This window comes from Megalopta genalis, chromosome 3 (genome assembly GCF_051020955.1).
Source record: "Megalopta genalis isolate 19385.01 chromosome 3, iyMegGena1_principal, whole genome shotgun sequence".
In the NCBI taxonomy this organism is placed as follows: domain Eukaryota; kingdom Metazoa; phylum Arthropoda; class Insecta; order Hymenoptera; family Halictidae; genus Megalopta; species Megalopta genalis.
Genome location: NC_135015.1, coordinates 4197343 through 4216420, shown reverse-complemented (window position 1 = coordinate 4216420; position 19078 = coordinate 4197343). Strand labels below are relative to the sequence as shown.

Genomic DNA, 19078 nt, shown 5'->3' with positions numbered 1-19078 from the left:
AAATCTATGTTCGATTTAGTCACGAGAAAAACTGTTCATTAGTAATACTAATAATAACAATAAGAATTAATCTTTTCGTAGACTTTTCAAGGAAAAGTTATCGAGGAAAATCACGTCTTCAGTTTTCTATTGACTGCAGCATACAAGAAAATCTAAAAAAAATGGACACGGCATTACAATAGCAGACATTTTGTGCTTCAAAATAAGACCAAGATCATTGTTATACGATTCCTTTTTACGGAATTACGGATTCTCTTGCTGTCTTCTCCTGGAAAACGATCTCAACTTCACTACTTTGTTCTTCCGTCCCGAAAATGCGACTTGGTTCGCAAACACAGTTTCCTCACTCCTTTTCACATTCAAAGGTCCGCGCTTCGTCGCAGCCGCGTGTCCCCTCGCTCGTGAACGTAATTTTTTCCGCTCTGATTTTGCTACTCCATTTTCTTCATTGAAAAGTTTCACGTTTCTTCCCGTGCGTCCCGATGGCATAAACGACATTTTTTTTCCACGAATCCGCCTCGTTGCGCTACAGTTTTGAGTTAAAAAGTTTGAGTAGACGTTCAAACAGCCTCATTGACTTCGCTCGCGAATCTCATTTTGGCTATTTCGATGTCAGCTTTCCGGTACGATAAGAGAATTTTCTCACGGTGTGAATGATTCACATTCCCATTATGAGGCGATTAGAGGATTGATGGTAATTGTGGTAAACCAAGCAAATCATTCTCGTGTTCTATGCAAATTTAATGCATAATTTCGCAAACAATCACAGTATAAAACTGCAATATTTCATACTGTCTGCTTGGAACTGTTTTTTACAGCAGAAATTTTTATTTAGAAGAGAATTGAAGAGTTTGACAATTGAATTAAACATGTATCGTGTAGGTGAAAGTGGTACGAAAATGTAATTTCTGAACGTTATAGGTATACGAATTGAAAAGCGGTTGTTATGCATTTAACAAAAATTTTTATGATTTTATTCTTCGATTTCAATTCTGACAATTTCCTTTGTCATTATTCTATGCATTGTCATATGAAGACACAATCGAACAGCAAGGTCCGAATTTAATTTTTAATTATAAATTGATCTCTAGTCAGTCACTCACTGATTTTCTCAATTATCTCGTAGATTTTCTCCAATTACTATGCTCCACACAATAATTTTTTAAGAGGACGGTACAAACTAAGAATTTGTAATAAACGCAACCGAGCTGAACGCGTTGAACACGCTGAAATCAAAACATTAGGATTCGTTAATAGAGGAAATAAGTTTCTACGCTTTTTAAATAACCTATGGACTTCAACGTCGGATGAAAAAGTATTTGGAATGTCTAAGCAGGAAAATGTGTTGTTAATTATTGCAACTGAATCTGTTGAACGAGAATCTGGAATCTCCGGTGAAACGAGACCTGCTAACACGCGTAAGCTTAGATTGAAAGTTGATAGTCTTAATGTTAGTCAATTAGTTGTGCTTCACGCTAACGCGTAGCATTCGAATCTCTATAAATTTCTCTGGAGCCTAGAGGAATAATGGCCTGTCTCTGCAGTCGACTGTATGATCGAAGAGTTACCGAAACGCAATTAGAAATCTACTTCTCACAGATTGGAGAACGCGGATTTGTTCTGCGAACTTTCAAAGTCACCGATTCGTATCTGAGGTTTTTAATATTTATAATCATTTTCTCGAGGCTATATGACGCTTCTGATTTATCACCTGCAGAGATCGAGAACATTTTCCTAATTAACATTCTCAATATCCTACGCGATTTTCCCTTTCGATCATCGAAAGTAATTCATTGCTTATAAATAAACTTCAGATCTTTATGCGAATTCCATTTGCATATGCTGTTGTAGAAAATTTTCATTAAACAATAATTTCTTTCATTAACTAAAAGATTCTTCACTATAAAAATATAATAAAACTGCAATCAGTTGTCGTTGATTTATACGGTTCCTTACATTTTACAAATCTGCATATGCCGTAAATGCATAATGAAACTCGTGCACTGATCTTTCTGTCAATCATCAATCGTGCTAAAGCAAACACTGCTAAAACAAACACTATACAAAAAGACAATATTTTCATAATTATATGATTGTAACAACAAGCTTTCCTGTCGATTGTTATTTGTTTCGAATACAATTTTATTCGAAATATTTACCGAAATAACGCAAATAAAAAGAGTCAGGAGTCCCTTTTCGCAATTTTCGTTTATTTAGTAAATTTCGAATACAATTTCATTCCAAATATTCGGAGAATTTATTCGAAATATTTTCCGAATACAATTATATACTCGAACAATGCCCAACTCTGTCTACAGACTCCATTGGCCCTAATATAAACAGCCGAGATAAAGACACAATCGAGAGCTACAAAGTACCATTGTCTTAAGAATACAAAGAAGTAGTATAATTTTTGTACATTTATCAGATAAGTCCAACATTCTCTCCAAAAGCATTGAACTAAACTGTACGCTCCGATTAAATGGAAGGATGAAAATTTTTCGACGGCTAAAACGCTCGAAAATCTGTACTTGTTCTGCGGGACACGTGCCTATTACATCGTCGAAGCTGTAAAAATGCCCGTAAAGCCCGATAACACGTGCGACGCGTTTACGTGACTACTTTATGTTCTGATTTAAGTGCCGCGGAAGTGCTATCGCTCGTGTAACAGCACTTCAAGTGGGCGCAGCTCAATTAGCCTCGGAACAATGAGGAGAGTAGAGGTTCATTCAGCGTTCGAGACACTAAATAACGATACACAGAAAACGATTGAAAGAGAGAGGACGAGAGAGATTGTAAGTAGATGTGTGTATGTGTGTGCGTGTATGTGTCTGAGCTGCCATTCGTTGGATCCCGAATCACATCTTATTTTCTATGGCGAACGTCTCGGAGGTTGTTAAATTGTATTCCGCTCGGTGCAATTAACCGATAGGGGTCCTTTGGCTAAGCCGGTGAATCAATTTTTATTGAAGATAAAAGGGGATCCGTGTGCGCTTAATGCGGTCTGGTTTTTATTTATCCAGTGCACCGGCTGAGTCACGCCTGCAGTTGCAACCGGCATCTTTCGTTAGGACAAAGAGAACTATGCCGAAGGAAAAGCGATGAATCGATCGTCTGACGCATTCGCATCCGGCGATCGCGTACGAACGGCAGAGCTTAAAAGCGAAAGTTTGTTACTCGAGTTTCCACTATGCACACGATGCTACAGCGTTCCGAGCAGTGGCTATTACTGAGTTTTATTGACGGAGGCTATTTTTCTAGAACATGGGGTGCAATTGCTATTAGGACTTTGAGTTACAGCTTAGTGGCGTTCCATTACTGTGGACGCAATACGTAATATTTTTATTGGAATACTTTTTTGCTTCACCTAATACATACATTGATGAATTACATAGCGATTGCACGAAATCACAGTTAGACAAAATGTTATTCCGATGACGAATAGGAGGAAAAAACTAATGACTAAAGATCCAATCGAATACAAATTTGTCTACATATAAATTTATCCGAATAAGATTAACTTGGAATAATAATTCATGCGACTAAGATTTTATTCAAATAAGAATTTATTCAATAAATCATATTCATTTAATCATAGAGCATAAAGTGTTTTTGTTCATGGTTTATCGATTTATTCCTTCCATATTCCTTTTCTAATTAATTTTTTTTTAAATGTTGCATCGGAAAGTTTGTTACCTTTGGATAAATTAATCACTGATACATATACATAACTGAATGATCTTCCTATAAATGCAGATGAAGAAATTTCTAGGTGCATCGGCAATTTTATAATTAATCTATAAATAGCTGAAATTGAACTGATCCTGAATGTATCCGTATAAATATATTCTAGTAAAATAACGTAAAAACAAAAACAGTCAACAATTATTCACATTATCATTTGAATCATTTTATTATCTCTATTCGCACAAATTAATCGAATAATTTTACAATCTCCATTCAAATAATTTATTCAAACAAATAGAAAGAATAATTTATGACAAATAATGAATAATTGTTATTCGAATAAAATGTTCGACTAAAAAATATTCGTTCGAATAATTATCTTCGACAAACATTCACATTCGAAAGAATTTGAATAATTCTCAACTCTGCACCAAACATCTTACGCGCAGAATTAATTCTGAAAAAATTATCGAGGTTTCTATTTCGCCATTGAAAAATGTGATTGGAGAAAGCTGCGTATCATTTGTCAAGAAAATAAATGAGTTATAATGGCTAGTTTAATTTCTATGTTACTGTTAGGTACTGTTTCTTTACCGTAACAAAATTAATAATAATATTATCTAGAAAATACATATTTCATCGTTATGGAATTTTCTATTTACGCAGTTTATTTCTCGCTATCTTTAATTGTTCGTTACTTTCTAACAACGTCAACCGATTTCAATAAAATTTTCAGCATGCAGATAAGTTACCTAGATCTACAAAATTAAAAAAAATTCTTTAAAAAAATGGCTTTAGAGTCACACACATATTGTACAGTAAACCAGTCCCTCTAATATCTCCAAAAAAAACATGAGTAATTTCGTTCAACTTGAAAGTTATTCTATCTTAAGAGGTGTCCAAATATTATTGCAGATAATTATAACTTAAAAGAAGTTTTCAAACTTAATCCAATATCATTTCAACAGAAGACTAAATTAAAAATAATAGCGATCTGTGTATCACTTATAACGGTGTAGTACTTCCAAAACGTTTGCTGTCAAACGACAGTGCGCGCCAAACTTCTAAGCGAAGAATGAACTGGTTTTTCAACGGTGAAACGGAAAAACTCTATCCTAAACGGGGCGGCGACTTGATCGAAGAACTACGACGTCCTTCGACAGTAGCGAATGCGCTCAAAGTCCGGCATCGTGAGCCATCATTCTTCCATAATTACAGTGATTCGCCTGCTATGTAAATAAGTAAAAGCAGGAAGCGGAGCTAGTTGAACCACTCAGCTGTTTCTTCCTATCCGTAATCAGACTCGAAGAGTGATTCACCCCGTGTAATCTACAGAAAGCTGCCCGGGGAAAACAAAAGAATTGTAAAACGCGGAGAAAACAATATTTTTGGAACGGATTAAAACCGTGGTGGTGAAAGGGACGACGAGTAAACGGAAAGGTTTGTCGAACGGACGGTGCAGATGCTCGCAAACATGGGGGATTCCAAAATCGATCGTAATTCCGCGTTATCTAATGCTAACAGACTAAGAACACCTCGGTGGATCCGAGAAACAAAGATCTTTCGCGGATAAAACGGACACAGTTTTATCTTCCATCTGTGGTAGAAGATCTCCTGAAGATCTCAATCTTATCACAAAAGATATTTAAATTATTGATGAGAAAGATACTGTTTGAAAATATTTTTGGATAATATTGCAGATAAAAAGCGTTTGTTGTTGAAAATGCTGTAGATTAAAATCTTTCCAAGAAATAAAAGAAAAAAAACAATGCAGGAATCGGAGGATCTTCTAAATCTTCCAAATCTTTAATCTGCAGATTTATATGCAGAGTTGGACACATCTTTTCAAAATAATACATAACAATTTACTAATTAAATGAATATTTTATACGCAAATAATAATTATTTTTTTTATGTAATTGGAACATCATTTAAATAATTCTACAAATCATTTATTTATTAATTCTTGCATATAAAATGTGATTTTTTATTCGAGTTTAGGCGAAAAGCAAATAGGTAATTTTTATCTTTTCTTTTGTATCGTATAATAAATATTAATTTCCTATTAATATTATTAAAGAACTTGCGTCTTTCTTCGTAAGCTCAATGATATCGCATAAGCAATTGAAGACCATAACTAATATGTAACAATTAAAATTGTATTTATAAATAAGAAATAAATTTTATGATTTTAAATCATTTATTTAGATCTATACAAAAAAAGTAATTATTTTTCTCTTTCATTAAAACTTCCAAATAAAAAAATAACTTAGTTAAATGATCATTTATTTAAATGATGCCTAACTCTGTTTATACATTTAACGTTTTTACAAACCTTTCGATCTAGCTTCTTCGAAAACATCGGATTTTCAATTTTCCACTTGCGACGTCAACCAAGAAAACTTGAAAGTAAGAGGATTTTAGCTTTCGAAAGAGTGTAAGTTTATCACTGTACGATTATTTTCTACGAAGTTACAACAATTTCAACTTGATCGATTTTGAAAAATAGATAATTATACATTTTCGGCTCAATAACTTTTTGCAGCCACTGTACGTCAAGCGAACCTTTACGTTTCGTTTTCTTTGGGCACTACAGTTATCTACGGTCTCTAAGTTAATTATTCGAGAGAGTGGGATCGTCGAACTAGTGGAGCAAAGCTTCTCCTATGGAGCGGACGCGTGAGAAAAATTTCCCGACGAACAAGGAGGGCATCGGTTTTCCAGAAAAACGAATTTGAAAGTCAACCGAGCACTCGCGCAGCTGGCCAGATACCTGGCGTAACGAGGATTTCACTGGAAACCGCAACCGTGACCGTTTCTATGGGCGGTACGGCGAATTACGAATTCGTTTTTCCGGAAAACGAAGCTTCGTGAAGATTTCTTTTGTTTCCAAGTCTTTCGTCGTTTCTATTGTCATTTTTTTCTCCTCCCTATATTACAACCGACAATGTAAAGATATTACTACAAAATCTAAAACAAAAAAAGGAATTTTGCATTTTGTATAATTAGTATAGTTTGAAACATTAGAAAAGCGCATTTTCCTTGGAACTAAGTCTTTAACTGAACTATACGATGCTTTTAGGTAAAATAATAAAACAATTGTCCACACGAATATCAAGTCAGTATTTTCAGGACTATAATCGTATTTTAACATTCGAAATGGACAAGAGTTCCTGTAAGAAACTTATTTCTAACTTCAACCGACTCCGGAACTGTATGCAAAATACAAATTTTCATTATCAGAAAATTATCAGAAATTATCAGAAAATATTAAACAGAAATTAAATAAAAAAATTTATTCCTTTTTTTAATGATGAAAATACAATGAAAGTGATACTGCAATATTTTTTAAGTCTTTCCTTTTCTTTACTGTTCTGTGCTTTGTTTATTCATTTTTACTATAAGTGCATAATATTCAGTCTCGTTATTATACAGGGTGATCACTGGAAAATTGAAGGGTATGAAAATGTTATAACTTGTTCATTTCCGATCTTTTTCATAATCTCTTTTTGTAGGATATACAGCACCCCTTTGAGATTAAAATGGCTACATAAGTTCTCCGGTAACGAGTAAAACTCATTGAATATTTCTATTCTAATGAAAAATCAATTATTAAAGCTCAGAGAAAATAACCGAATTCCCATGATAGATCATTTTGTGGCAAGGTCATGAAAATACTGTGAAAAGAGCCTGCATTTGTGAGCAGGAAAATAGTAGCCATTTGAAGAATGTTGTTACTCACACATAATCCTGAAAAATATCCATTGATTATATTCTTAAATAAAATAATAAAAAATTAAAACAATATGTGCTTGTGAAAGTTATTTTCGTTTTATATCGTTTAGTTATTCAGTGGCCACCCTGTACAAAGATATTTTTATAAATTCGCAATTGTGGTAGTGTATAGTTTAAAAATGTAGCAGCTCCAATTTTTTCAAATCAATAGTCAAAAATCGCAAGCCTCAAATCTCGTAACTTTGAATACCTATCTGTATAAACAGCGAAAAAACAGATACAGAGGAATCACCAATAATGAAATTGTTTCCCTGACCCAAGAAACAGCCACGAAATCGGAGATCTAGATTAAAATTAAATGGTCCGCGTGGAAACGGAGTTGGCGGTGTAAAAGCGATCCACTAATTACTCGGGACGAGTCGCTAAATTATTTTCCCCTGTTTCCACCGGGACAGCTTGCCCTGGGAGCGGGGTCGATAATCGGGAAGTTTTAATCGTCCACGAGAAGGGAGCTGTGGGCGAATTTCTAGGAAAAGGTGGAACACGCTGTTACACGCTGCGATACTACTTCGTTCACGCTTTCGCTCATTTTTCCATTAACGACACGAGTAAATATCGAGGTTGATTCCGCATCGGTTCGTCATTCGTACAGAACCATTTCGACGAAGACACGTTTGGTATGGTTCGCCATAGGTCGCTGATCTGGAGACCTTTGCGGACTTATAGCGTCAGCAATCCTGTAGAATTTACAACGTGTTAATTACTCTCGCCTTATAAAATCAGACTCGTAATGAAGATTCGAATAGATTTTACTACATGCGAATGTTATATCTTTTTCTAAAATTGAAATAAAATTTGATTTACCTCTCAGCTATATTTAAGCATTAATGTAGACGTGCGATAAATACAAATTTTCTTCATCCACTAGCTAATTATTAACACTTCGACTGCCGCGTCACCCATATATGGGTGACAGAATCATTTAAAATTTAATTCATTGAAATTAATTCTCACGCTAATCTTATAATTCCATAATTTTATCAAGATTCGCAAGGTAAAAATGTTGAAAAAGTAACTGATGTCATATAATTATGCTTTGTAATTTCAATTTAACTGAATGAAATACTTTAATATTATGAAATCTTTTAAGTTTTCGTCGAAGTGTATTTCGAATGAAGAAATTATAACCATTATAAATGTGAATAATAATAATAACAATAAGAAGAAATGTGTGCGTATGATAATATATTTAGTATATTTTGACCATGAGGAATCTTTTGATGTGTGAAAAAATGTATACGTCGACGTAAGATTCATCCAATAGCCTATGAAAATGAGGGTTTGCATCAACAAACATAGCAGAACAACTTAGTATGTATTATAGAATCGTTGTTGATAATAGAAATTATTTCAGGTGATTTGTTGCAATTTATCTGATTGATACTAAAACAGAGTGACTACCTTTAGAACTACTCGTAGTAGGGAAGTACTAACTATAGTTCCCTACGAGCCCAGCAAGAAAAACAAAAAAAACAAATTGGAATTCGGGGTGATTGTTATCGAAAGAATCCGATGAGCGCGATTGATAGAGATGTAATTAGAATGGCACCCAATGAAAACGTTGTTGCGCACCATTCTATTAACTTTCTTCCGCTATTTTTACCTATCGGAGTCCACTGACCTGCGCACACACGCGTGCTCCTGCATAGATACTGTAACAAACCGTAAAACGCGGTAGCGGTTATCATCATTACAGTATTCATTAAGCGTTCAATAAGAGAGAACCCATAGAACGAGCGAAACATTAAAATTCATTCGCAGTAAATTAAAATGATAATATACTATCCGCCGTGGTCCGACAATACTTCTTTTGCGTTTACTGATCCCCCGGAGGTTGTCTGTTAATTATACGCACAATGATTTTTCTTCGTCGGATCGAGAAAAAGATGCGCAAACGGTTTAGTGGTAGTTTGCAGAACCCGATGAAAACGTAACGACCATTCTCGCTGAAAAACTGGATTCTGGAACGATCTTTTTTCGGTCGTAATAACGCTTGAATTTTTACGTAAAGAGTTCTCGGACTGTTCAGGTCTTTGAACATCCTTTAAGATCCACCGTTTAAATTAGTTCTTGAAATATCTCTGCTTATGTTGTTCCTCCTTTTTCTGTTCGTTGGTGTCGAGATAAGCCCACTTGATCTGCGCTGGGTTCGCAAGAATTAATCGAAATTATGGTATCGTGATGTTCGAAACGCCGTGTAGCTCCATAATTTCGTCGTGTTTTGCATATTCACATCTTAAAATGACTTTGAATTTGTACTTCACTTGCAAAAATGTGTTACATATTTAATGGCACGAATTTCGCAAGGCCCTGTAGCTTCGCAATTTAGAATAAAGACGATGGTTTCTTCTATCGTAGTTCGAAAATTAAAACATGCTATAATAGCGTTGGAATTCTACATTCCGTTCGTAGAAATATTATATAGTATCCGGTATTATTTGCCGGATATTGCAATAACCTGTAACAGGGCAGGATGAAGGAAACACTCTTCTGTTATAAATTGAATACTAAAACTTGTTGTAATTCCACCAAATCTGTACTTCTTTTGTAATACTCTGTCGAGTTTTTGAGGCAATGAATTCGACAACAACCTGTAGCTCCGTAATTGAAAACAAAGAAAATATGGCTCCTATTATTTCACCATTTAATAATTTTCACCAAATAATAATTTTATTCGTAAAAATAAATTACTCTAAATTACTCTTATTCTGCTTTAACCATAGAATTACACTGGTATTAATACACACGCTAAATTATCATTCTATTTGCAAAAATAACTACAAAATGACCTAAACGGGCACACATTTTGGAACATCCTGTAGTACTGCAATTAAGAACCAAGAAAACATATCTCCAACTATATTTTGATCGCAAAAATGAATCTTTCATAGTTCAAATAATACGAAATAATTAATGTACCTAATGCTATGGATCTTGCATCGACCAGTAACCTCGCAATTCCAAATAAGGTGCGCGCAGGAGGGAAGAATTGAATTGCAACTCTCTCTCTCTCTCCCTCTCTCTCTCTTTTTTCTCTCTCTCCCTCTCTCTCTTATCTCTCTCTCTCTCTCTCTCTCTCTCTCTCTCTCTCTCTCTCTCTCTCTCTCTCTCTCTCTCTGATACTCCCGCGGTTACAACGGCGTGATGCGGCACTTCCGATAAACTAGAAATCGCGGATTAAAGTGTTTGGTATCGACGCACCGACCTATTAATAGCGTAACAGAGAGGAACCTATTCGTCCCCTATTTTTACGACCGAGCTCTCTCTGCCTCTAGTCGGCGGATTTCTCTCCTCATGGTAGCGGCTATTCTCTCTCGTCTCGTTCCTCGTGCCTCCTCGCCAATTACATTTAGGCCGTGTCTCGTTTAAGCAACGCAACCACCGCAAAACCGGATCGATCGCGTCGGAACTTTTCACTCGGTTGACGTAAGTTCGCCGTTTATTGTTTCCACGGGACAGGCGAGGGTCTGTTCACCTTACCGAGGCGGTGACGTCACACAGAATAGCCCCCCCCCCCCTTCGCCGGTAAACAGACAGTACCGTGATTAAACGATTCACTGAAGGCCCCGAATTTTCATAATGCCCTGACCTGTCCCCTGATTTAACTTACTTAAGATATTGAGTTTGCACATATAGCAAGTCGTACACTACACTGCGTCTCATATCTAGTATAAAATCACTCAAAAGTTTTCAGTTCTTATACATAGAAATTAATATAATAACGAATGAAGTACGCCATGTCCGAAATCGTATCGAGGGGCAGATTTATTAAGACAGATTTTTCTCTGAAACAAAAAACATCACAAGAAAGTAAAAGAACGCCAGAACACATCTGAATTGAGAAAGAAGTGCAATTACGGCAGCGTGGGGCGAAATACAAGAAACGGTACGACGAAGTCTGATTGGAAGTGTGCGGCATCGAATATTTGAACTCGTCGAAAATAGAGAGGGATCCAGGCATCACTAAATTGTTGTTATAATTTCATTTTAGCGTATTTTGCGTTAAAATTTTGTGCAATAAAATGTTCTATTTTGTTGTTTTCTACATACTAATAAAAATAAATCGGTTTTAGGAAAGTATCGTTTTTCGATGAAATCTCAAATATGGCATACTTCATTCATTCTTATATTAACTACAACGTATAAAAACTGAAAATTTTTAGCTGGTTTTATAGTTATGAAACGCAGTGTATGCTTTGGGAATCATCGCCGATTGATTGCACTGTCTCCCTTTCTCACTTCTATCACGTTCGTTGAATCTACAAAACTGTGTGACCATGTTTTTCAAATTAGGATACTTAGGATCGGTAATTAGAAACTTAATTTCGAAGAAAACGAGATTCTAACGAACGTTCTAATAAGTAGTAAGCTATACATATGTCTAATAAATCAGACACATCGCGCTGTATCGTAGTTCGGATAATAGAGACTCGTATATGAGTACAGAACACTGACGTTGACTATGAATCAATTCGGATAAACGTAGTTCGAATATACGAGGTCCCATTACGCTGTTTTCCGCATAATTACCGACGCGTCGGCTATTTAAAACGCACCCGAGTAAAATGTCCCCGTGGACGCAGCCGCGCGGAAATAAATAGAGCCGTTAGAAGATTTTCTGCTGGTGTTCTTATTCCTCCTCGTTCTCTTTCTGCTTCTTCCTACTACTCTTTTAGCAACGTAACTCCTCCTGCATGCTTGCGATTGCACGCCGTTCGAATCGCTCGTTTCCAATACGTTTTATCTGTGCTTACGTAAGACCAAACTGAAATTCCCTGTGTACAGGGTGATCCGATCGTTCGAAGCTTCTCGGCACCCTGTATAGATAAGTAAGTGTTCATACTTTACTGGATACTTCATACTTTACTTGTTAGTTGTCCAGAAAGATGGTAATTATCGGGATTATGTCTCTAACAAAGAGTTACAGGGAAATAATTTTACTCTTTAAATAATCACTACACGATGCTTTTTTCTTCCAGTGTGCTTAAGGATTTAATAATTGTGTACTTGAAATTTTGATGCATCGTTCAGTTTTCTAAAAAAAATATTTTTAAATATTTTAAGAAGTTCTTAATTTTTTTTTTATTTAAAAAACCGAGTATGGTAGTTATAATACATGCACAGTCTGTTTAACAAGAGCGTGTACGGCAGAACTCGAAAACTATTTTCTTTATGATGATTCTCTAAGATGCTTTATTACTAATATGTCGTCCAGTCATCGCCATTATCACTAATTAATTGGCATCTTCAAGGCATACTTTCCATTAACATAATCGCATAATCTCGAGACAAGATTAATCGAATTTGACGCACCAACTGCTTGATGGTGTTGAGCATCTTTCCTCTAAGCTTGAATTTCATGATCGCCCAAACATTTTCTATTGGATTTGCATCCGGCGATTGTGAAGGCCAATCCAGTACATCAATGTCATTTTCATCTTTCCACGCAGTACACAGTGTCGACTTCGGTGTTTTGGGCCATTATCCTCTTCCAGTAGCCAATATTTGTTACTTCTTATAAACCATCTTTGGTTAATAAAAGGATTTTTGTTCAAAGTATTTTGGGGAAACAGTCGAGTTATCTGCTTGAGGTGGAATTTCCCATCAAACGGATCGCAGGAAAAAATTTTGCCGTACACAGTTTTGTCAAACAGATTGTATCGCAGAAAAATAGATCATCTTCAAGAATGTACTATGAGAAAGCTGAATGGGCTATGTACTATGTACTATGTACGTAGTACTATAATGTACTATGAGCAAGCAAACGTTTGCCAAAAATCGAAACCCAATTATAATCACAGTCAATCTTGCACACTTTTAAGAATCTCTCATTCGACCACACAAAAGATTTTGTACTTCAACGTTTAAACAATGTACTTTTTGTGCTATTTGCCGCATGGCATACTTAACAACCTCTTCAGTTCACATAAAAATAGATGATACAAATTAAGCAGCAGAAAATAATTTTTCAAACGATCACATTTTGCTTCGCGTTTCAAATGTGAGGGGCGCAATGCAAATCTAATTGATCGGAAAACATTAATTTGTATCGGAAAACATTAATATGTATATTGTAATAATAACATTTGTATCAGTTACAAAGCGTCAAAAATTTCTCACAAGATTACTTTCTCGCATCACTCTGTACGTGGAACGCCTATCCTCGTCGTTCCCTCTTTGTTTCCCCGATGAGACGCTCGGTTCTCGTTCCTTTCTTATTTCGTTTCGAAAGTTTTCCTTTGCCCGAGACTTACCCATTCAGCGGGCAAGTTTGCCATGACGGACAATGCGGAGTGAAATAAAGCGTGGAGGAAGAGGCTGTTTTAAGAGTCCGCAGGTAGGTACTCGGACGAGAAGCGATTTTCGAAGTTTCGGAAACACGAACCAACCGGCCAGACAATGGCCCCGAAGAAGCTGCACCCGCCCTGTGACTTATTTCCTTTCCTAGAGGAGGAATCCTGGCCGACGGTTATTGCCACTTAATTTGTGTGACGAGCCCCGGCTTCGAACTTCTTCCGCCGGCTTTCAAGTGGACAATAAACCCGCAAGTTTCTCGATTCTAGATTAGTCATCCTGCAGAATACTTTCCGCGTTGCGTTTAATTTGCTCTCCGTTCCAGGCCGGACTTGGAAACCTAACGGCGGCGAACTAATTTCTGTTTGTTTCGAGGATTCTTCTACTACAGCGAAACCCGGGAATATTTATGGACTTTAGTTTGAAACCGGTATTGGTAATGTAGAGCGGCTCGTACTTCTGAAGTACGAAGATGACTTTTTCTTATTTGAACTCTTCTTGGATTTGGTGCTTTTATTTGTAATGTGAGCTCTTCTCGTGTCTGATACTTTTATTTTTAATATGAACTCTTCTTGTATCTAGTACTATTATTTTTACCGTGATCTCGTCTTTTATTTTTACTCCTTTCACGCTCTTCCTTTGTAAATTATTCTTATTTCTTTACACCAACTTTTCTATTTATCATAGAAATCTGCTGTATTGTATAAGAGGACAACGAGTTCTGCAACGTTGTATAATTCATTTTCAAATTGCACCTATTTCCGAAAGATAAACATAAAAAAATAGACAAACTGTAGGATTTAAAAGAAAATTGACTTTTTTTAACGTTTAATGCTTTCTCCTTGATGCCTTTTCTAGTTTTATTATTTGTTGATCTCCTTTTTCTTTTTAAATATTCCACCACCCATCAGAGGTTAATTAAATGTTTTTGACCGCGGTGCTCGTCAGAAATGGCTGGAGGAGGGATGTTTACCGGAACTGTCCGACTATTTTCGAATATAGAATAAACCAGGGGAAACGGTGACACTGGTTTAGAATAGACCGATATATCGGAAGAAGGGAAAGCCCGCTGTAGAGAAACGAATTCGAAAATAGACGTAGGGAAGCGAACGGTAGGCTTATATTTAGGCTGGAAAGCGAAGAAGACGTACAATGTGGGCGTAAAAGACAACCCGTGCCCTGATTCAATTAGAATATTTGCAAAGAATAAAACCGAGAAGCCCAGCCGAATCATATACTGTTTGAATTTATAATCCACTTTGCAACCTGTAATCAAAATGGAAAGAGCTAGAAAAGAAAGTCGCAGCGACTTCACGAAAACTTCTGTTTCTGATATACAGGTTACTATCCAGTTATCACGAATTACTGTTAGTGCCCCAGAAGTTTGCATAGATAGCGTGCTTCCACTTTGGAAACTGTTCGTACATTTCCGAAGGAAACGAAAGTTGGAAAATTATAGAAACGAACACGCTGCTCCTTTCCTATCCTTTATCGCAGATTTTAAGAACATTGAAACTGACATCGAAACTACTTTCGAGTCAATTTTATTAATCCTTGCGCTTTCTTTACTTATTTCGCTTTGCGCTTTTTCTAGATTTCACATTTTATCAAGGCGCTGAAGTAAATGGAAATATTTAACCTGAAATAATCTGCATATTGAATAAAATACCTGAGGAAATTTATTAAAATTCTTCGTAATAAAATTCTGAAGACTTTACAATAAGGTTCGAGCTCGTTCAAGCTCGAGGATTTTATAAGAAGAGAATAATACAAAAACTCCAGATCATAATTACTGCCGCCATAGATTCATGGTTTTGATAGCAACGAAACACGATCACGTCGGCGTCTTAACTTTATTTTTACCAGCGATGCATCCGATGATTACAGGCAGTATATTATTGAACTATAGATAAGTAGGTGCTTAAGGAACGATCGTCCTGACCCAATTACGAGTTATCGTGCGACGGGTGTCCGTATCCGTTAACATAACGCTGCGCGAAAGAAGTCAGCTCTCGAAGATTTCTCTAATTCCAATCGAGTACAGGACACAAGTAACACCGGATAACCTACTACCGGATAACCTTACAATAAATTTCCTTCCGAACCATTTCGTTATTCCATGTTTAACAAGGAAAGTCACACTAATATCATCATCATTGATAAATCATTCGCTTTTACGCACAATTTGGTATAATTTACAAAAACTGGAGCAAAGTAAATTCTATCCTTATGCGTTCGTAGCACGTGCACATTAATCAGAAGTATCAACATTCTTAATTAATTTCTACCACAAAGAATCTCCTAATTGTTGACAGAAATTGTTCCCACACACCGTTCTTCATATGTACATATAATGAACAATGTAAGTGGGAAATTGCACTATTCATACAGCAGAAGCGATAGTGAATTGCTCTTTATTAACTTGGATATGCTATTAATGCAAATAAGAAAATTACATCGAAGACGAACAAGATTGACTTTCTCAAACAAGGTATGCTTACTCCTGTTAAAGCAAACACGCAACCCAATTGCATTTCATTGATTTGCTATACTGTTATACGTAAATAAATAAAGATTATAATACTAGACAAGATTTACTTTCTTAACCCCTTAAAATACCATTTTCTTCGCAGTTATTGCGATTAGAAATTTTTTAATTGCAATAATTTCTTAGAAGAGAAAGAAAATTGATGTTGTATGCCTAAATTTACTTGAATGCTTAAATATTGATGACAAGAGATTAGAATTTTATTCCAATTTTAAAGGACAGAATAACATCTATACTCAATAAGTTATTACTAGAAATTGACGAGTCAGACTCGTCAAGGTACGGCAAGGGGTTAAATTGGAAAGAAATAAACGAATTCGAGGTTGCAACAACGCAACAACCGACTGCACAGGGGGTAGACGACCGATTCGAATGATTTCCGTTTAGGTTCGCGGCCACGCCTGGTTATTCACCGCCACGAAAAATTGAGTCATCGGAACGTGTGCACGCAACCCCCATCGACGTAGCACCTTCTCAAGAGTGCGCCTCGAGGTGCATCTGGAAATCGATCGGCAAAAGAGGGGTGCTGCAGAGTGTGCTGTATGCACACGGACTGCACATGCACAAGCGCATCATGCCCGTGGTATCCGTCGAGCGACTACAAGTAATAGGTACTTACGCCTCGTATCGAATTCATAAACTCTCGTCGGGAGTCGATTTAATAATATTACGATTAATTGGCCGCCCCCTCCCCCCCCTCTCGGTCTCTCTTTTCCCCGGCACGAATTCCCCCGGCTTTTAATCTAATCGCGAGTACCGTTTCAATTATCCCAGGAGCACGACGATGCTTCCGATTACGCTTCTTTCTCTCCTGTGGCCGAGAACGAGTGGCAAAGCCGATCGTTTCTTTGGCGTACCGGCTGTTTGATTCGTACAGGGCGTTGCAAAAATGGGGGAGCTAGCTTGAAGCCACTATTTTACAGGATCACAAAGTTAATTCGGTTAACGGGATAACGCTGTTTGACGTAAGAGATTTCGCTTGTTTTGTAACCGATGTCGGTAGTTCGAAGAAAATTTTTCGTGCTGCTGTGACTAAAACGTGGATCTAGAAAACTAAAACGAAGAATAAGGTCAATTTATCGATTAGAAAATTCTTTATGCTCAAGACGAAGAAGTTCAATTTACTAATGAAAAACATTCTTTGTGTTTAAAATAGAGTGCTTGTCATTGATATGTTTGTTAATATTGTCTGCTTGTATCCTAAATATCTGTAGACGCTATAAATGCAAAAAGCTCCTCGATCTACTTGTAACTGCACACTTCTATTCTATTATTATCTCCGTAAGTGGCCGTGTAAAATACCCAAATAAGAAGACAGAATCTTTTATTTATTAATTCCTATAAAATTTCACAGCAATATATTGATTTCTACTGCAGAATAAAGTGAAAGAACTTGACTGTTTCAATGATTCATGATCGCCCTACTGGACAAACGGGGATATTGTTGCTTAACACAAAAGTATCTAGCAATATCAGCCGACAAATTGCTAAAATGTTAAGCTGAAGAAAAGAGAACGTAACAAGAAGGCTGCAATTTGTATAGAGAGTTTACTAACTTTGATCTCTTTGAGTTCCAGTGGGGATGTCGTGGATCTATCGTGATCCGTGTACATTAGACTCGAATGGAGAGTTCTTCCTGGAGCAGGGCTGTTTTCCGAGCAGACAAATCAGAACGGATCCGCGTAGCAACCAGACGGACGTGAAATATTTATTTCTAGCAATGGATATAACGGTAGTCGGAGTGACGCTGGAGTAGATCCATCTGGGTGATTACCGGACCAGTAATAATGGATACCCTGTGTACCCCCATCGATCGGCAAGATAGGAGGAAGAGGTTGTTCGCCACCTTCTCGGAAAGTTCTATGATGGAACGAACTCATCTCGCCAAGGCAGCTAGCTTCCTGCGCTTTTATCGAATCGAAACGAACCGCGCGGAAAGCTCCGACACGATCTTGTTATACCGTGCCGGGTTATCCGAACTGGAAACCTGCGTCGCTGCTGTACAGCATGATCCACCTTTGGTGATCCTTTGCGGGCCGTCGCCCGATCAACATTCCTTTTAAACGTTTCAATCTCAATCTGCAGTGAGCAACGATGACATTCGGATATCTTTTAATCAGTTAGCTGTTGCGACCTCTTTGAAAAGTGTGTATCTAAAATGTGTCGCAAAAAGTAAGCGATGTATCGATGACTAGCGAAGCATAACACATTGTTCATACTAATATACAGCATTGTCATGATAATTATTTCTATTTCTTTATTTGTTCGTTTTATTTCGTTTTAGCCTCTAAATATTCAAAACACCTTGAAATTTACGAATAGATTTTAGTTTTCACTAAAATTGCAATTTAAACGGCTAATTGTAACTACTTCTTACGCACGACGAGTATACTCGTCAAATACAGCTAACTGGTTTAAACACGATAACTGTTTCAAGCTGGATCAAATGACTTGAATCTTTTTAAGATGTTAGACTGACTAGTTTACTAGATAACGAGTAAACAAATTTTTGAAAAAATTGCACGACTTCTTTGAGGACAGGAAGGGTATAAGTGAGCGTATAACTGAGCGTCACTTTCACAGACGTATCAATCATCTGTTGATAAGGGATGATTTGATTCAGTGTTGAACGTCAATTTTTGCGATAAAATATTCGTACGAATTCAGCTTACGAGATTCCGCAAGGATTTTCATGTATTTTTAGGTCATGATCAAAATCTTCAGAAAGCATATTTGAAGAAGATAATTAAAACT

At 36.6% G+C, this 19078-nt stretch overlaps 1 protein-coding gene across 1 annotated transcript in view; it reads right to left on the bottom strand.

Moving 5' to 3' along the window:
- The window catches only part of LOC143258963 (dual specificity tyrosine-phosphorylation-regulated kinase 2), an 83363-nt gene that overhangs the window by 45692 nt on the left and 18593 nt on the right, over positions 1–19078 (bottom strand). The window lies entirely within an intron of this gene.